Source organism: Manis javanica, chromosome 5, assembly GCF_040802235.1.
Source record: "Manis javanica isolate MJ-LG chromosome 5, MJ_LKY, whole genome shotgun sequence".
NCBI classification, from domain to species: Eukaryota; Metazoa; Chordata; class Mammalia; order Pholidota; family Manidae; genus Manis; species Manis javanica.
The window spans coordinates 95,513,034-95,534,270 of record NC_133160.1 but is presented as its reverse complement, the minus strand read 5'-3'; the positions used below and the strand labels follow the sequence as shown (position 1 = coordinate 95,534,270).

The window sequence follows — 21,237 nt, the reverse complement described above, 5'->3', positions numbered from 1 at the left end:
GTTAGTAACCCAATACTGCCCATGTAATTAATTACTCCATGTATAGTATTTCAGTTTCTCCAACTATATTCCTTGAAAGCAGCTAGATTCCTTGAAAGGAGTGAAGGCAGATTGCTATAAGTAGGCTCAGAGAGGTAGTGGGAAATGTGTAGAGGTCTCCATTTGTAGCGCCTGTGGGTCACTGTAATGTTTGTAATCAAATTAAAGTTTCCCTGAGCCTATACAAAATGGTGAGAAAAGCTTGGAGAGTTATAGCTGCTCTGCCAGTCTTATAGCAGGATTTGAGAGATAAAGGACTTCATTATTGGAGGGAGGGTCTAGAAGGCAGATCAAACATCTCCCCAATAGATGTAAGAAAAGGTAAAGATATTTGCTTATAATTAAACCTATTTTATAAGTATTTTTTCTATCTAGTCTAATTTGGGAGTATGTAGTAAATACATCTCTATCATATCTAAAAAATAAGATTTGACTCATTGTATTCTGGGTATCTAATGAATGTGGAGGTATGGAATATTTCATTTTGATAAAATCCTTGGAAAGGATTGGAAAAGAATTCTTCTGCAACTGGAACTGATTCTAAGAGTACTACACCTGGACAATGAACACTTTAATTTGAAATTATTTTTCCTTTTTGGGGAAATAAGGCAAATACCAGTATGCTTTCTTTTAAATAATCAATGTGTTTTGCCTGTGCTTTTGAATCCAAGTCAAAGTGGATCATTTTTAAAGTTACATTATTTCAGGTGCCAATAGAGGTGGCACTGCCTTTTCCTTCCAGTTATGTAGAAACACTGGTAGATGACCACTTTTGCTGATTTCTGCTCACCTTCATCCAAGAATCCCTATAAGAGAGAAAACCATCTTTGTTTTTGAAATGAAAATAACCAGCAATTTTGTTTTGCAGATTTGTTTTTGCATTAGGTATTACTGTTATTCATCTGTTAATAAAAATATATGTGTATGTATATTTAATTGGTCTTTAGACCCAACCTCAATAATCCTAAAATAGGATTTAAGTAAGAAAAGGTAAAGATGCTTCCTTATAATTAAAGCTATTTTATAAGTACTTTTTCTATCTAGTCTAATTTGGGAGTATGTAGTAAATATATCTATCATATCTAAAAAATAAGACTTGACTCATTGTAGTCTGGGTATCTAATGAATGTGGAGGTATGGAAGATTTCATTTTGATTTGTCTTTTATCCTTGGAAAGGATTGGAAAAAAATTTTCTGCAACTGGAACTGATTCTAAGAGTACTACACCTGGACAATGAACACTTATATTTGAAATTATTTTTCCTTTTTGGGGAAATAAGGCAAATACCAGTATGCTTTCTTTTAACTTATCAATGTGTTTTGCCTATGCTTTTGAATCCAAGTCAAAGTGGATCATTTTTAAAGTTACATTATTCCAGTTAATAAAAGATGAAAATTACTTTCTATAGCTTGCATGTCTAATAACTGTTAACTATATTAGAGTTGGATTCTATGAGTAGGATTTTTGACTATTTTTTTTTTTCAATAATTCTCTGCATGGCATAGATAAACTTGCCACTAACTTAGTGTAGGAAATGGGGCAAGTTGCTGAACTTCTGGGCTTCCATTTTCTTGATTATAAAATGAGGTCATGGGTGATTTCTTAGTTCCCTTAAATTCTGGTTCTTGTTCTGGTTTTTCATCTATAAATGGATAAGAGCATGCTCTTAGATCAAACTCACTTTAAGTTTGCTTATATTGGCTGAGAGAATCAGGAAATTGGACTTTCTTTATTGGAAGTATCTTAAACTCTGCCAGGTTAGCAAAGTGACTTGTACAACTCTGCTGACTTTAAGGTGAAAGGTAGGTCACAGAAGGATATTCAAACAGCATTTGATCATTAAAAAATCCTTTATGTATTTGTCCTTATTTTGTATTTTAAAATTAATCCTCTTGGAATCACAGAGAATATATATAACTTTTCTAATCTTCCTGGTTTTTTACATTTTTTTAGTGGCATGTGTGGTGTTTTATTTTTTTCCTTAGACTTCATTTAGTATGATTGGAAGTGAAAGATCTACAAGGATTGAGTTTTGAAAAATATTGATGTCTTCTCTTTCTGCCTCCCACTTTTTCCTCATCCTTCAAACAACAAAAAAGTTGTCAGAGGTCCAACTACTACTAATGAATGACAGATTGGAATAATTTAGTAGGCACATTCAGTTTCAAGAAAAAAAGAAAAAGCTGTTGAACCAGACTGAAGCTGTTAGCTGTCTTGTGTTTCTTCTTAATGGATTGCTTAACATACTATTAATATTAGCTTTATGGGTTCAGCTCTACTCATTCTCACTAATGGTATAGAGACAAGATTTTAGAAAGGATTTTTTTTTTCAAAATTTTCAGTTTTCTACTTGGGGTATTTCAATTCATGTGAATTAAAAGATAGTAGTACCATTATCTTTTCTTTTTATTGAATTGCACATTATCCATTTCAGATTACTTTTTTCCTCTTGGCATTTAACATTCTTTTTTAATGCAGTCTTCATAGACCAAATGAATATATTTGAATGAGAGTAAAAGAAAAAAAGGAGGCTAAATAGCTTGTGGGCCACTCACAGGACCATACAGTTGATTGCTGCTTTGTGTATATGGTTGCCTTTCCTAAATCAGAATATCATCTTTTATTTTTTCCTCTGAAGTTTATTAGCATGTTGACTGTATTTCCTAATTTATTTCAATATTAAAGTTTAAAGATACAGTTTTTCAAGCAGGCTTCTAGCTATGCATTCTATGAGAAAGGATTCCAGAATTTTTAAAAAATACATGTTTTTTAGGACTTTTTGCTCAATATGACATCTGGAAAGTAGACTGTAACTGTCAATTTAAATCAATAAGCAGACATAAAAAAGTATTTATCTTATCTCTTTTTCTTCAATTCGGTAGGGATCAAGATTGTTGAAAATGAACTTGAAGGCTAGAGTTCATCTTTTTGATAGTCTGTAGCAATTAGACAATAGATTTGGTAAGTATAGGTTCATCAGGGTGTATTTTGCAGTTTGAAATTCTTCTCTCTGAACTTGAAATTGTATGGTTATTTCTTAACATATAAGCCTTATTTATTCCTCTAAAGGAAATATTATTTCAATCTGTAATCCTTTGGGAAAACAACCCTAGGAAAGAATACATTTAAAACCTGTTCAATTTTAAAGCTTTATTGCAGAATTTTAATGTGTAGGATTTTTGTGTATGTGCAGAATATTTAAACAAGGCCACCAAAATAGAGATATAAAGGAGGAGAATGGTTGTAACATGGGTGTTGAAATTAGGCAAACTTTGTGCAAACCTTGGTTCCACCAGTTTGTAGCTGTGTGACCTTAGGCAAGTCATATAACTAATTTTCATGTAGCCATTTGTAAGCGGACATAGTAATAACTGCTCTCTGGGGCTGTTACAAAGATTAAATGAAATAGCTCATGTAGAACCTAGGACTTAACTTTTCTCTCCTGTCTTCCTACTTCTCTCCTCAGGTGATAAGTGACTATGAACATAGTATCTATTGTAAAGTAAGTCCCAAGAGTTCATATTTATTTTGTTTCTTAGCAACAAAATGGGTGTGACTGGAGGAAATAAGGAGAAAAGTAGAGGGCAGTCAGGTAGGTGGTTTTCTGAGAAAGAAAGGTGATGATGCAAGTGTTGGAAGAAAGGATTGTTTAGTTGAGTGAGTGGTTTTGATGGGACACTGTAATTATGGATTTTTAAAAGAGTGCAGTAGATTAGTAGATTTACAAACATGCTTACTGCCAGCTAAATACTGCTTTGGGTCAAAATTATTGTTTTAACCAATCATTTGTGGCAGCAAAAAGGAACCAGTACACACCTAGTCTTGCTTATTCTAATTCCTCTTGTTCTCCTTAGAGGAACAATGCAGATGTAATTCTTTTTTTGCTGTGGATTAAGTTAGAAAGATAAACAAAAAATAAATCTTTTCTCTCATTCTTCCCTCCTAATTCATATGAATTCCTTTTAATTTCCTGAGCAACTTATTAAAATCAAGTTAAATTTCTAACTTCTGGACTGTTTTTATGAAACTTTTAGAAATAATGTTCTCTTATAATCTGTCATCAACACTGTGATTAGTTACTTTAGTTGAAAAATTTATAATGTTCCAAATATTTAATAATTGGACTTTTACTCCAGATTTACCTTATGACTAGCAGTTGTAAAGGGTGTATTAAAGGGAGTGATTTATGATTGTGCTTTAAGGAATTTATATCTCTTCATTGGGATAAGAAGAGACAAAATGTGCTCCAGGGGTTCAAAGAAGTCAGATCACCATATAAGTGGGAAGGCTTTCTGGTGGTGCTGAACCTTGGGCTAGATTCTGAAAGAGGAGGAGCTCTCAGACATAGGAAGACCCTCTGAAGTAGTGTGAAGGTGGCCAGGCCCCAGGCATGTGTTGGGATGAGCATGTCACCAGAACTGCCTCCCTTGTGGATGTCTCACAGATTCCTCAAACCTAACATGATCAAAACTGAGCTCTACACCTTGTATCACGAATTTGTATCTTCTCCTGCTTGTACTTTGGTAAGCAGCTGGCCATCTACCCCATTCTCCAGATCAGAAAGACTCATGTTTCTGAATCTCCCACCTGTTCAGTTCATTTGTATGTAGCTCAGAGCAGACTGTGAGTTAATAGAATAAATTAACATGGCCTCAGGGTGTGGTGGTGGGGTGAGGCAGAACTCCTAGTTTTAATGCCTGTATCTTAAACATTTCTGTTTAAACATTTGTTTAGCATGTTCTAATGGAACACTTGCTGTTCTGATCACGGAGGATAGAAAGAAGTCCTTACACCTCTCCTCAAGGAGCTCACAGTGTAGGGCACTGGTTTCTAACCTAAATAAGGACTCTTTTATTTATGTCAATTTTTCATAGGCAGTTCTTCCCGTACCACATTAAGGTAACAATTATATTTTTAGTAATTGCATATACTATAAATATGAAGAAGAATCTACATTTATTTAAAAATCCAAATATATATGTGATTTAGCAGACTTCAAACAGTACATAGCATACAGATTAATTCATGGGTCAAATGTGAAAACTTACAACTATGTGCCAGTTGCCTCTAGTGCTCAATATGTGTTTCACAGATTGAAAACCACTGGCCAAAAACATTTTAAGCTGTCTGAAAGTAGAGAGGCAGACAAGCAGGGACATCCAAGGGAATTTGAGACTGAGGATAGAAAACATGAGAATGGGGAGGCAGAGACAGAAAGACATATACAACAGGACACTTGAAGGAGTAGAGTAACATTAGAAGAGTAACTTAAAATTATGAAATGAATAAAGAACAGTAAATTACAGTAGAGTAACAAGAAGATTCTCCTGATCTCATCTGCTTATTAGCAAATTAAAAAAACTGTATGTATTTCTGCAACAGCAGATTCTACCAAATTAACCTTTGTTATCATTTTAAGGAAGGGGGAAAAAAAGCTTTATTTCAGAGTTTTAAAATGAGAAACATACAGTATTTGCTTGTATAAAAAGAAATAGCTGAGTAAGATAAAATGTGCATTCTGATTAAGTGGCAAGAAAATCATTCCCAACTGTGAAGGGCAGAAATAATGTTCTGTTTATCACATCCTCCAGTGCCTACCACTATGGCTTGGTCATAGAAGGTACTCAATGAATATTTGTTGCCTTGATCTATAGAGAATGCTCCTTTGAAAAATACAGTAATTTTTGCTGCCTTTGCCTGACAAATTTAGAAGTAATTCAGAATAAATGATTAAATAGAGTGACAAACTGGTCACTCTTGCATATTTAATGGCAGCAGTCTCTTTGGTGTTTCAGATAAACATTTTGTCCATTGATCACAGAGCTTTTGAAAGGATTGAATTTCCAGCTACTGCCAACTGTTCCCAGTGGCTGTTGTCACTATTAAGTTCTCAAAGACTGAAATAGCTCAAGTGTGCAAAACACATATGCAGTGAAGCATTTATACTGTCTAACTTGGTAGTTTACTTTTTCTTTAATGTATTTTAAAGCCTGCATTTTCATACTAAATAAGCTTTGTAAGTAAGTTTCTGAATGTTACTAGTCCTAATAATTTATTTTGCCAGCCATGGCCCCTATTAACAGCCTTTCTCACAAGTATAAATAAATGCTCATGAAAAATAGTCTTTCATTCATCTATTTTTGTGTGTGTATGAATTTTAATTTCTTGGGTGATACATCAAGAATTGATTTCTGCATTACAATAAAAATCCATAGATAATAGTCCTGAAATCAGTGACCAGAGTTATAATTGAGTCTGCCTTTATCTTGCCTGTTTTGAATGAAGTTTATAACATTGTTTTCCTGTGTAATTCATCCTGTTGCAGTGAATACAAGGGATTTTCCAGATTCTTTTGTTTTACTGGAATTATATAGACTATGCTTTGAAATAATGGATTATTTATTAGTCCAGAATGTTTTTGTATCTGAGAATATTTTTGGTTACTGAAACTTAAGAAAAGCATTTCTGTACTTGAAGATAAGATAGTTAACTGCTTCTTTCAAAGTAGGATTTCAATCTCTTTGACACATTGAAATATTGAACACTATCTCTTTTTTAAATTTCATGGATTCTATGATGTTCATGTAGATGTCATTTTCTAATGAGAATTCTATTTGCTCCAATGAGCCAAAGTATTAACTCCAGGGGGTCAAATGAATTGTTCCTTTATTGAAAATTTGTTGTGCTGTTTTTGATTTTTGCATGTAAATTATACATGACTGGAATTTGAATAAACTATATGTAATTGAATTACAGAAATAGGAAACAAGTTTGTGTTAGTTTCAGTGGACATAGAGACCTTAAAAATACTGAAGTACAGCCCCCGCCCACACACACACACAGGTAGGATGAATGGTGATGGCAGGAAGGAGTGGAGTACCATTGTTGAGGCATCTGAAGTTTCAAGTGCTGAAAAGACAGGATTTTTTAGACTAAGGGCAGTGAGAAAGTTCACCGGGATCCTAGAGAAGAGAGGTCCTAGTTCAGAATGATTCTGTGATTAAAGTACAGGGTAAATTATAAGTTAGTACAAAAATGCTCATTTTCTCAGGCGTTAAATGATATGAGATGAGCTGGGCTGAGTATTAGGATTAAACATAAATTAAGAAACTTGAAAGAACTGTAAAAATCTCAGCAGTATGTGAATGACGGACAAGATGAACAGAGTTTTCTGTGACTTAATGCATGTGTATCAATATGTAATATATAATTCACACCCCAAGTTCCTTTATGTTGTAGATTGTCTTTGTGCTTTAGGCTGCTGACTGCATTTGTTGGCTAAAGAGGACTTAACATGGAGAATGGAGAAATGTAGGGGAAAATTGGGGACACAGAGGTCACAACATTTTTATAATACAAGTTGAATATTGTCAGAATATGGGTATGTGCGATCGACATCTGGAACATAGAAGAAGGTGTCTGAAGGAGGCAGCCAAGATGACCCATGAGGTAATTCATGTACTGAAGCTTGAATACATAATAGGGGCTTGCCAGGGGTTCAGCTGATGGAGAAAAGGACTCATTCTAGGCAGAGAGGACAGCTTAAAGCCACACTATTCTTACACTTCAGTGAAGTATAGTTTTTGAGGGAACAGGAAAAGTAGGAGATAGCTAGAGGGTGAAGAAGGTTCAGATTATTATAAAAGATCTCAATTGCTATAAGGAAAATTCTGAATTTTGGTACTGAGTAAAGGGAAACTACTGAAGAGTTGTTTTGCAATGCAGTAATAACAGATTTAATAATAATAATGAGTTAATATTTATCGAACAGGTACCATATGTTAGGCATTCTTTTAAATGCTTTACATATAATTTACTTAATCCTTTCAAGAACTCTTGAGATACGGATTGTGTTATTCCATTAAAGGTAAGGAAATGGAGGAAAACAATGCCTAAGGTCAACTGCCAGGAGGATGAGCCCAGATATTCTAGCTGTGTGTAGTAGGTGGTGGGTGGAGAAAGAAAGGAGTCCATGAGGAGAACCTTTCATGGGTATAGGCAGGAACTAATGGAGGCCTGGGCTAGAGAGAGTTGGGGTGGAGACAAAAATGTTCATTGGTGAAGGCAGTAGTTCTGAAGCTGGTTGAATAACTTTCTGTTGAGCGGCTATGCTGATCCACCTTGCCTCCTTTCTGTCACTTATCTCCTATTTAAAACTGTTCTGTTCATTTTGTTTAGTTTTTCTCTCTTCTTTCTTCCCATGAGTAACACTTATTTACCCATTATTTTAACAAACATTAGTCAGGTTTTTATTGATGTGAGTCTACATTAATTCCCATGCATTTACTGTGGGGGAAGGCAGGGACATAGTCCCTGCCTTAAAAGGGCTGCAGGGCTGTTTGACAAGGCATGACAGGTAAGTACATAACCTGTAATTCAAGTGGGTGTGAGAGGCCATCAGAATGATGCAGACTTCTGGGAGAGCCATATCCATTTGACTGTATACTCAGTCTTCCATTTGTATTTCTACAGCTATTTGCGATAGATTCACCTGAGCTGGTGAGGTCTGCAGCTCCCTAGTTTCCCTAAAGGTCAGAACTGGGCCATTCTAGAACCATTACATAATCTATATTTAGGAGCGTAATCCCACATGCTACACTTAGTGCCTCTTAACACAGAAACACCTCTTCCAACATTTTGGCCTTAAGAGAAAAAAAATCATCTCATTAGTATAAACCTCCATTTGCCTTTCCTACTGGACTGTAAGTTCCTGAGGGCAAGGGTGATGCTTATCTTGTTGACAGTAATATGCTCTGGCCTTTCCTGTAGACTGGCCCATGCTGGGTGCTAAAATGTTTGTTGAATTGAATAGTGCATCTGAGGGTGAAAATTTCCTAAAAATACTTTTACCAACAGTTAGGAAATGGAAGTACAGAATTAAGTGAGACTAATGAGATAAGTGTGTGATGCTAAATCAGACTACACTAAATTGTACCCACAGATGGGCAAGAACAGTTTTGTGGGGCAACTCCTTTATACCCAGCCCCTTCTTGTGTCCATTGCCAGCTGGGAAGTGAGGTAATTCATTCTGTTTTCTACTGCCTCTGCCCATTGTGATACCGGAGCCTCCGTACACATCTTCTTCGCCCACCTGCAGAGGATGCTGATGGGCAGTACAACTGTCCATCCAGATCATTTTCCTCCCCTGTGAGCTGGAGTCTGTGCCTAACTGGTCCTAGTTTGATATTTATTGGGCCCCACTTACCAATGAATGACATAAACTGTGCCATTACAGGGTCAGAGTCTCCGAGTTCTACTTCTTCAACTTTTGTTCTCAGGTGTGGCAGGTGCGCTGGGAAGGGGAGAGGCATGCTGTTCTCTTGCACTTTCTGTTCCAGTTTTATCTACTGTTTTGATAACTGAGTGGAGTCAAAAGAGATTAATTTAAACGGAGAGTCCCTTTTTGGCTCCAACACAAATCAGAGGCCCTGCATTTTGGGCCTTTAAAGGGTTTATGTTTACTTCTCATTTGCCTACCATTTGTTAGTAGGCCATAGCCCTGTGGGAAGGCACTTTTAGTGATAACATTTTACCTTTTAGGCGAGAAAAGGTTTGGGGGCCTGACCTGGTTAGTACACTTCATGGAATGCTTAAGTGGCTGATGTGTCTCTGTGGGCTAGAAGAAATACTGTGCTTCAATAGCTATACATTACCTGGGGCAATATTTCACTTATTGGGTAATGAGCCCTTTCCCTTTTCTATTCATTCATTCATTCATTCATTCATTCATTCATTCATTTATTAATTATTTTTTATTTTGGTACCATTAATCTACAATTACATGAGGAACATTATGTTTACTAGACTCCCCCCATAACCAAGTCCCCCCAACAAACCCCATTACAGTCACTGTCCATCAGCGTAGTAAGATGCTGTAGAATCACTATTTGTCTTCTCTGTGTTGCACAGCCATCCCGGTGCGCGCCCCCCATTATACATGCTAATTATAATACCCCCCCTTTTCTCCCCCCCCCCCCATTATCCCTCCTTTCCCACCCATCCTCCCCAGACCCTTTCCCTTGATAACTGTTAGTCCATTCTTGGGTTTTGTGATTCTGCTACTGTTTTGTCCCTTCAGTTTTTTCTTTGTTCTTATATTCCACATATGAGTGAAATCATTTGGTACTTGTGTTTCTCCGCCTGGCTTATTTCACTGAGCATAATACCCTCTAGCTCCATCCATGTTGTTACAAATGTTAGGATTTTTTTTCTTCTTATGGCTGAATAATATTCCATTGTGTATATGTAACACTTCTTCTTTACCCATTCATCTACTAATGGACACTTAGGTTGCTTCCATTTCTTGGCTATTGTAAATAGTGCTGCGATAAACATAGAGGTGCATATGTCTGTTTCGAACTGGACTGCTGCATTCTTAGGGTAAATTCCTAGAAGTGGAATTCCTGGGTTAAATGGTATTTCTACTTTTAGTTTTATGAGCAACCACCATACTGCTTTCCACAATGGTTGAACTAGTTTACATTCCCACCAGCAATGCAAGAGGGTTCCCCTTTCTCCACAACCTCTCCAATATTTGTTGTTGTTAGTCTTTTGGATGGTGGCAATCCTTACTGGTATGAGATGATATCTCATTGTGGTTTTAATTTGCATTCTCTGATGACTAGCGATGTGGAGCATCTTTTCATGTGTCTGTTGGCCTTTGAATTTCTTCTTTGGAGAACTGTCTGTTCAGCTCCACTGCCCATTTTTTAATTGGATTATTTGCTTTTTGTTTGTTGAGGTGTGTGAGCTGTTTATATATTTTGGATATCAACCCTTTATCGGATCTGTCATTTATGAATATATTCTCCATTCTGTAGGATGCCTTTTTGTTCTATTGATGGTGTCCTTTGCTGTACAGAAGCTTTTCAGCTTGATATAGTTGCACTTGTTCATTTTTGCTTTTGTTTCCCTTGCCCAGGGAGATATGTTCATAAAGCAGTCGCTGATGTTTATGTCCAAGAGTTTTTTGCCTATGTTTTTTTCTAAGAGTTTTGTGATTTCATGACTTATATTCAGGTCTTTGATCCATTTCGAGTTTTCTTTGGTGAATGGGGTTAGACAGTGATCCAGTTTCATTCTCTTAACATGTAGCTGTCCAGTTTTGCCAACACCAGCTGTTAAAGAGGCTGTCATTTCCCCATTGTACGTCCATGGCTCCTTTATTATATATTAATTGACCATATATGTTTGAGTTAATATCTGGAGTCTCTGTTCTGTTCCACTGGTCTGTGGCTCTGTTCTTGTGCCAGTACCAAATTGTCTGTGATTGTGTACTGTGGCTTTGTAGTAGAGCTTGAAGTTGGAAAGTGAGATCCCCCCCTTTATTTTTCTTCTCAGGATTGCTTTGGCTATTTGGGGTCTTTGGTGGTTCCATATGAATTTTAGAACTATTTGTTCCAGTTCATTGAAGAATGCTGTTGGTATTTGATAGGGACTGCATTGAATCTGTAGATTGCTTTCCGCAGGGTGGCCATTTTGACAATATTTATTCTTTGTAGCCAAGAGCATGGGATGAGTTTCCATTTATTAGTGTCCTCTTTAATTTCTCGTAAGAGTGTCTTGTACGTTTCAGGGTATAGGTCTTTCATTTCCTTGGTTAGGTTTATTCCTAGGTATTTTATTCTTTTTGATGCAATTGTGAATAGAGTTGTTTTCCTAGTTTCTCTTTCTGCTATTCATTGTTAGGGTATACTAAAGCAACAGATTTCTGTGTATTAATTTTGTGTCCTGCAACTTTGCTGAATTCAGATATTAGGTCTAGTAGTTTTGGATTTGAGTCTCTAGGGTTCTTTATGTACAATATCATTTCATCTGCAAATAGTGACAGTTTGACTTCTTTACCAATCTGGATTCCTTGTATTCCTTTGTTTTGTCTGACTGCTGTGGCTAGGACCTCCAGTATTACGATGAATAACAGTGGGGAGAGTGGCTATCCCTGTCTTGTTCCTGATCTCAGAGGAAAAGCTTTCAGCTTCTCACTGTTCAGTATGATGTTGGCTGTGGGTTTATCATATATGGCCTTTACTATGTTGAGGTACTTGCCCTCTCTACCCATTTTATTGAGAGTTTTTATCATGAATGGATGTTGAATTTTGTCGAATGCTTTTTTAGCATCTATGGAGATGATCATGTGGTTTTTGTCTTTCTTTTTTGTTGATGTGGTGGATGATGTTGATGGATTTTCGAATTTTGTACCATCCTTGATTCCTGGGATGAATCCCACTTGGTCATGGTCATGGTCATGGTATATGATCCTTTTGATGTATTTTTGAATTTGGTTTGCTCATACTCTTTCGAGTGTTTTTGCATGTATGTTAACAGGAATATTTGTCTGTAGTTTTCTTTTTTGGTGGGGTCTTTGCCTGGTATTGGTATTAGAGTGATGCTGGCTTCATAGAATGAGTTTGAAAGTATTCCCTCCTCTTCTATTTTTTGGAAAACTTTAAGGAGAATGGGTATTATGTCTTCTCTGTATGTCTAATAAAATTTTGAGGTAAATCCATCTGGCCTGGAGGTTTTGCTCTTGGGTAATTTTTTGATTACCAATTCTATTTTGTTGCTGGTAATTGGTCTGTTTAGATTTTCTGTTTCTTCCTTGGTCAGTCTTGGAAGGTTGTATTGTTCTAGAAAGTTGTCCATTTCTTCACGGTTTTCCGGCTTGTTAGCATATAGATTTTCATAGTATTCTCTAATGATTCTGTGGAGTCCATCATGATTTTCCTTTCTCGTTTCTCATTCTGTTGATCTGTGTAGATTCTCTTTTTCTCTTAATAAGTCTGGCTAGTGGCATATCTATTTTGTTTATTTTCTCAAAGAACTAGCTCTTGATTTCATTGATTTTTTTTCTATTGTTTTATTCTTCTCAATTTTATTTATTTCTTCTCTGATCTTTATTATGTCCCTCCTTCTGCTGACTTTAGGCCTCATTTTTTCTTCTTTTTCCAATTTCAGTAATTGTGACTTTAGACTATTCATTTGGGATTGTTCTTCCTTCTTTAAATAGGCCTGGATTGCTATATACTCTCCTCTTAGAACTGCCTTCACTGAGTCCCACAGCAGATGGGGCTTGTGTTGTTGTTGTCATTTGTTTCCATATCTTGCTTGATCTCTATTTTAATTCGGTTGTTGATCCATTGATTATTTAGGAGCATGTTGTTAAGCCTCCATGTGTTTGTGAGTCTTTTTCTTCTCTTTGTACAATTTATTTCTAGTTTTATACCTTTGTGGTCTGAAAAGTTGGTTGGTAGAATTTCAATCTCTGAATTTACTGAGGCTCTTTCTGTGGCCTAGTATGTGGTCTATTCTGGAAAATGTTCCATGTGCACTTGAGAAGAATGTGTATCCTGCTGCTTTTGGGTGTAGAGTTCTGTAGATGTCTATTAGGTCCATCTGTTGTAGTGTGTTGCTCAGTGCCTCTGTGTTCTTACTTATTTTCTGTTTGGTGGATCTGTCCTTTGGAGTGAGTGGTGTGTTGAAGTCTCCTAAAATGAATGCATTGCATTCTATATCCTCCTTTAATTCTGTTTGTATTTGTTTCGCATATGTTGGTGCTCCTGTATTGGGTGCATATATATTTATAATGGTTATATCTTCTTGTTGGATTGCACCCTTGATCATTATGTAATGTCCTTCTTTATGTCTTGTAACTTTCTTTGTTTTGAAGTCTATTTTGTCTGATACTAGTACTGCAACACCTGCTTTTTTCTCCCTATTGTTTGCATGAAATATCTTTTTGCATCCCTTGACTTTTAATCTGTGTATGTCTTTGGGTTTGGGGTGAGTCTCTTGTAAGGTACCTGTATAATGCAAATATTGTTCCATTTGGGTTGGTCACACAGTCCTCTTAGTATTCTTTCATTCCTGGAGATCCTTTTATCTCTCTCTGCATCACCTTCTCTGTATTCCTGTTCTCTGGTTTCTGTTCCGTTAATGGCCTCTTCCACCTCATCCAGTCTACTCTTAAGTTCTTCCAGAGATTGTTTTATTTCTGTATTCTCCCTCCTAACTTGTTCCTTTAGCTCTTGCATATTTCTCTGCAGTCCATCAGCATTGTTATGACCCCCTTTATATTGAATTCTTTTTCAGGAAGATTGGTTAAATCTATCTCCCCAGGCTCCCTCTCACGGGTCGTTTTGGTAATTCTGGGCTGGATCAAATTCTTCTGCCTTTTCATGGTGATAGAGGTAGACCTAGGCAGTTGACACATGTGTTAGCTGGGAGAACAATGTTCCTTCCTGTGCCTTGCCCTTCTCTGCTTGTGCTAGGTACCCGCACATGAGGAGCAGCTTCCGGTTTTACTTCCTCAGCCGCCATGGGTGGGGTAGTCGTCAGGGCAGCCCAGAGCCTGGTGGGATTGGCAAGTGCTCCAGGTGTGCTCTCCTGCGATAACAGTGACCCTTCGTGCCCTGTCCCGGCTTCCTCTGTCTTCCTCTGTCTCTGCTGGGTTTCTGCGTGCTGGCGGGAACTCTGAGTCTGGCCTGGGAGGCTGCGGAGGAGGCTCTGGGTGACCGCTGTGGGCGCGCCTGCACTCAGGCTGCTGCCCTGCTATGGCGGGTCCACCCTGGATGGTGAATGGATAGAAGGCTATTTATTGCTGTGAGGGGCTTCAGAGGTGCACTGTCGCCCTGGGGGTTAGGGTGCCTGGAGTTTCCCGTGATTTCCAGCTGCTGGACTCAGTTTGCCAGGACGCTTCCGCACAGTTGTGAGGCCCCTGTCCCTTTAAGACTTTCAAAAAGCACTCGCTTTTCTTTTGTCCCAAGGCCGCTGGCTGTGGGGACCCGCTTGTGGATTTTACTGGTCCGTTTCCCTAATTTTCAGCATACCATGCAATGTGTGTCTGCGCTCTCAGTGCAGATGCTAGGGCTGGGTATTTAGCAGTCCTGGGCTCCCACTCCCTCCCCGCTCCGACTCCTCTCCTCCCGCCGGTTGGCTGGGGTGGGGGGCACTTGGGTCCTGCTGGTCTGCGGCTTGTATCTTACCCCCTTAGTGAGGTGCTGGGTTCTCGCAGATGCAGATGTAGCCTGGCTGTTGTACTGTATCTTCTGGTCTCTCTTTTAGGATTAGTTGTATTTGTTGTACTTTCAAAAATATATATGATTTTGGGAGGAGATTTCTGCTGCCCTACTCATACCATCATCCTGGCTCCTTCCCCCCCCTTTTCTTTATTAAACAATTCACCCTGTTTTTATAATTCCAGCTATTACTAATGATCTCAAATCCCTTGTATTTCATCTATTTAATAGGTTTAGGGTGAATGGTACTTCTTCCAAAGCTACTAATATATTTAGCTGTAGCCCAAGCTAGTGAAATAAATGAGAAAATCATTAAAAGAGGAATTTGTTTGTCTTTCCTAAAAACAAAGCTCAATGGTTACAGTTGCTAATTTTTTAAGTTATTTTTACTGGGGTATCAAGTACCTTTTGGCAGATCATTTTACAGTGAGGAAAGAAATATGTAACATTTCTTCCCTGGAAAAGTGTAAAAACAGACATTTGCATGTAGAAATGCTGCCCATCTTAAAAATTCATTCGTTAATAATAATTGCTAAAATTTATTGTATATTTATAGATTAAGATGCTTTGAATTCACCATCTTAGCAAATCCTTTCAACACTCACGTTTTGATATTGTATTCGTTTTCTGTGGCTGATGTAACAAATGACCATGGACTTAGGTGGTAAAACAACAGCAGTTTGTTCTCTCACTGTTTTGGAGTCCAGAGCCTGAAAGCCAGGTGGCAGGATGGCTGCAGTCCCTTTGGGAGCTCTTGGGGAGGATGGCTCTCGCTTTGCGCAGCTGCAGTGGCCGTCAGCGTTGCTGTGGCTTCATCACTCCAGCCTCTGCCTTCCTGGGTGCCTCAGTTCCTCCTCTTTGTGTGTCTTTCTGCTCTTCTCTTCCTTATAAGGACACTTGCCATCAGCTTTAGAGTCTTCTTAGGTAAGCCAGGGTGATTCAGATCTCAAGATCTTTAACTTAATTATATTTGCAAAGACCCTTTTTCCAAATAGGTTATATTCACAGAGTCTTGTTATTAGGACATGGACATATCTTTTTTGGGGACCACCATTCAACCCACTATAGGCACATACTCTTTATTTATTTATTTTCCCCATTTTCCAGGGAGACATTGAGTCAGTGGTGAATCTGTTATGACTAGGTGCTATGCCTCTCCACTACCACACTGTGATGCCTTGCTAATGTATTCCACTCTTATTTTGAGACAAACAGTTTTAAGGCATTACCTATATGGTGTCTTGTCATTTATTTAATTAGAAACAAATTCATACCTGGTAAGTTTTTTCTACTGTTACATAGTGTCTATTTTGGGAAGTATATGTATGTATAAGATTAACTGATAAATTCTCTTGATATAAAGAGGGGAATTACCTTGCCATGGTTAACTCCAGAAGAAAAGGCAGCTTACTTCTTTGAGGGCAGCATAGACTTGTTTTTCTGGTTGAGTGAGACCAATCACCAACATCAGAATTCTAATCCTGACTTCATCGCTTACTAGCTCTGGGGCTATGGGCAGGTTACTTCAGTTCTTAGAACTTCAGTTTACTCATAAATTTGGGACTCCTGTTTTTTAGAGTAGTTAGATTAGTTGAAAAAGTTAAACCTGAGCATTTGATAAGTATTTTGCATAAATTAAGCCTATAAATGTTTTTAAAAATTAAATTCTAATGTCTATGAATTTCTTCAGGCTTATTTAGGCTTCTTTAGTAATTTTAAGCAATTCTCTACATCACAAATAATGGGACATGAAACTTACAAAATTTTAATGTGTTAACACTTTTCATTATCCATCCATGAACATAGATGGTATCTTGTATCTTACGAGGTGGTATCTCTTTGAGAAGAATACTTTGGTTTTGTTGTTTATTTTTTTAAAGGGATCATTCCTTTTACCCAGTGCCTCACACACATAACCAAAAATGGAAAAATTACAAGAAAGAATGTTGCTCAGATCACATCATGGATTATTGTATTTTCAGCATTTTGTGAGTAACAGCTTCTCCTTAAGGAGACATTCTTCTTAAGGTTGGAGGTCACTGTTTTCAAGAGCACTGTGTTCCAATTCTAAGTAATATTTCCTAGACAGGAAGTATGAACATCCTTCATTTTATTGTCCTTTATAATAGAAGCTTGTTGGGAATACTGGATGCTGGGTAAAACAAACTGCTCCAGTCTAGTTGTTTTTACTTAGTCTTGTTTGTTTTTCATAGTTGCGTAAGGCTGTTCCTTAAGGTCATGTTGGTTAGATATGTTTTTCATCTATTTACTGATGAAAGGATTTATTTTTTTTAAAATCATGATTATCTTATCCAGTTGACAACTGAGAAATTCTCAAAAGTGAATGTTTTAGAAAACAGTGCTTTTTAAAAATATGTCTTATTCCTTGGCATTTTATAAAAACTTTTAGACTGTAGTCACAATATAATCTCTTAAATGAAACTGTTGACTCATAATGCAAAAGCCTTTGAAGGTGTAAGCCCAACTGAGTAGTATTTTTAAGGATCTGTTTTCCACTTTTGTGCAGATAATACAAATGATGGATGGATGCAAAATTTGTTTTAGCCATTAGCATTTAATGAAGCTTGTTTCAGGAAGAATATATTCTCATAGAACTGAATGTAGTGATAGATTTTTAAAAATATTTCTGACCCAAATGACTTTGCATTGCTAATACAGAGCCTGCTATTAATTTCCTCCTGGGGTAGAAAATGGTTTGTTTCTACAACAACCCATTGAGAGCATCTTCTACACACACACATACACACCCATGTGCACACACCCACATCTGCATTCAGAGCAGAATAGTTTCAAATTGCAAGTAACAATGTAGAAAAAGAAGGTAAGCTTCCCCTAAAGATGTATATGTAAGTAGTATTTTTCTTCTTCGCGTTTACCTTTTTTATTGATATCATACAAAAGCTACTTGGAAATCTTTGGAATATACTCTGGAGAGGTTCCAGATATGTTTCCTGATACTCTTGCTCTTTAGGGCAATACATTAATGTGTTTAATTATTTCTCTGATATTAAATATAAATGAAATATTCTGTTATCAATAGACGATTTGAAACAAATAGGTGTTCTTGATTTTTATAGTATCCAATCTGTAATTTGAAGTAATTAAAAAATAAAAAACTAAATTTAATCTATGGTAAAAGGCATGAAGACATCAGGGATGTCAAATTTTTAAACTTAAATGTATTTTATAATTAACTTTTACTTAATATATTCGATCTTAACATTCCTTTTGGCAAGAGGCCATTCCTTTTTCAAATCTAGATATTTAATCAATTTAAGGTATTAGAAATTACATCTAGTTATGTTTTGGTTATCTCAGTAAGCATCATAATATCTAGGTTTATAGTTAACTGTTAATGATTTTAGGCTTAAGGGGAAAAAAAACTCTTATTTAAAATTAGTGATAAAATGTTAGTTATCCCAAAAACCTCAGGGAATAATTTTGAATAATGGGATTTTCTAGATAAATTGACACTAAATACCTCAATTCTTTAAAATGTTTGCTATAACATTTTCATGAAAAGTCTTTCAAATTTTATTTCTTTATGTACTAGTTTCTTATTGCACTGCTATAAAAAATTACCATAAACTCAGTGGCAGAAACCACCCCACAAATTTACTATATTAAAATTCTGGTCAGAAGTTCAAAGTGGGTCTCACTAAATTAAAATTAACATGTTGGCAGGGTTGTCTTCCTTTCTGGAGGCTCTAGGGGAAAATATGTTCTTTTTCATTTTCCAGCTTTCTTTGGCTCCCATTCTTTCCATCTTTCAAGGCTGCAAAAGTTACGGAGTTTCTCACATCACATTATTCTAACAGCAACTTTTTGGATGCCTGCTTCCACATTTAAGGACCCTTGTCATGTTGAGCCCACAGGATAATCCAGGATAATCTCCCTAGTTTAATCTCATGTGATTAGCAAATTTAAAGGATACCTTAATTCCCCACTGCCATGTAATTCAGCATTGTTTACAGGTTCTGAAGATGGGGATGGGGGCATCTTTGGGAGGCCATTATTCTACCTATCTCACTTTGCTTTAAAATGTTGAATTAAGCATGCTGAATTGACTGTAACTATGGAGACAGTGTGAAACAGAGGTTCAACTGATTTATTTTACCATCTTTTATTACCCAGGAGTGAATTTAAAAGCCCCTTCCAGGCTGCCAGTCATCTTAGTTGGTGGTCCTTCTTTATGGCTCTATGGTACTTTTTGTAGGTGTCCAACTTCTGTAAACTCAATGGAGATTTTCTGTCAGAGTCATTAAGGGGCTACTGCTGGGATACAGATCAGTACTGATACCCCTTCTCACTCCTAGTAAGTTCAGTGCTATTAAATAATCTTTCAATTGTTGACTATCTTTATTACCAAAATAAGTCCCATTCCCATCCTTATCATTATGTTTCTCACCATTGCTTGCCATGATTGATATGTCTGACTTCTGTTCTCTTTGAGAGATCTGATCTATATCAGATTCCAGTCTTGCTTTAATCTTTTTGCTGTCTTTTACACCTTTTGTTCTTTCACACTTGGTGTGTGTGTGTGTATGTGTGTGTACAAGAGTACTTTTTTTTAAGATGAAAAAGTGATAGTGTGAGTAACTTTCACAAGGCTACCTCTGTCTAAAGTGGCTGATTGAGGATTAACCTGGGTTCCTTAATCAAGGAGAGCCCATGCCTACCACTTGACTGAAATGCTATCCAACATTCATTCCAAGCCCTGAGCATTTTCTTTTGAAATTCATTTGCCATGATTACATGATTAATGAAGAGGTCTTTGCAACTAGAAGGGAGAACCTTACATTAACAGAAATGTATTTACTGCAAGGAAGATAGGAGTAAGATGAAATGATACTTTCCCTCTGCCTTTCCCCGTAGAGGGCTAAAACGGAGCTCAAAGGGTAATGCCTAAATGTTAGTAAACTTCAGTAGAAACAGTTCATATATACACCCAGTTTTCAACTTAAGGAGATGAGGGATTGGGCTGTTTCATGACATTTTTCTAAGGGAAGATAAGAGAGGAAATAAAGGGGTGAACCAAAAGACATCAGATTTTAAGTGCCTGTTTACTCCCTGAGTCACTCATATTATTCTGCTTTAAAAACATGCTAGGAATTCATCTAATCTTCTTTAGGGCACACCCACTTCCCTCTAAGCCCAGTATAGTTCACAGATAAATTGGTCTTTCTCAGCTCACCACTTTGGCTATGCAGTCACCTTGCCAACAGTGATTTGATTTCCTGTGGCTGGCCCAACTTCTTATTCTATCTCAATTTCTTCTTATGTAAATGAGTACCTGACTAACAAATATCTTACCTAATCCTAAACTTTCACTGCCTTGCAGTATTTCATGAGTTGAAAAAGCCATGTAAGGTACTAAATAAATAATGATGGTCGCTTTGTCTTTTAATTTATGTTTTGCTTTAATTGGCTGTTCTTCTTAGTATACTACATTCTTGATTTCCACAAGTGATTTTTTGCAGAGAACATCCATTTTTTTGCATATTTGCTCTTTGATCCAAAGTTTAGGGTACTGTATGCATAATTAATTGACCCTCATTCTCATGGTAATATATATAATGTCTGCAGTATAATGGGTTAATATAATGCCTGGAAGCTTCATATTCTTAATTAAATGAAGAGATTCTAAACAGAGCATATGGTTAGTTGCTAAATGATTTCTATATTCTTTATCATAGTATGTGCATTCTCATTTTTCTGTAAGGTTGCCTGTTTATATGTGTTCCCAGATAAAGACTCTTGAGGGACATGAACTCTGACAGTAAGAACTTACATTTTAGTATATTCATATTTCTTTAGTTTAGAATTTTTCTTTTTGTAGAAGAGAATGCATAAATACTCTCTAAACTGGAAACTACTAGAAAGTAGGATTTACAATTGGAAGACTGTATTAGTGATTGTAACTAGAATTCACACTCTTTGCTTCTATTGTCAATTTTTCAGAAAGATCTAGAAATCTTTTGTCTCATTGATTAAACCATTAGAATGACCAAAGTTACTGGAAGAGATTTGGCATCTGAGTAGTCTAAAATCTTCAAGTCAGTAACTCTTGCAAGTAACTACTGCTTCCAACAAAAGTGTTTTGGAAAAGAAATTTATATATATGATAACTTGGAGCTGGGAAAATTCAGTTAAAACCTGAGA

At 36.7% G+C, this 21,237-nt stretch overlaps 1 protein-coding gene across 17 annotated transcripts in view; it reads left to right on the top strand.

Moving 5' to 3' along the window:
- PDLIM5 (PDZ and LIM domain 5) overlaps positions 1–21,237 on the top strand; it is a 223,796-nt gene that overhangs the window by 80,494 nt on the left and 122,065 nt on the right. The gene's annotated exons all lie outside the window — the stretch shown is intronic.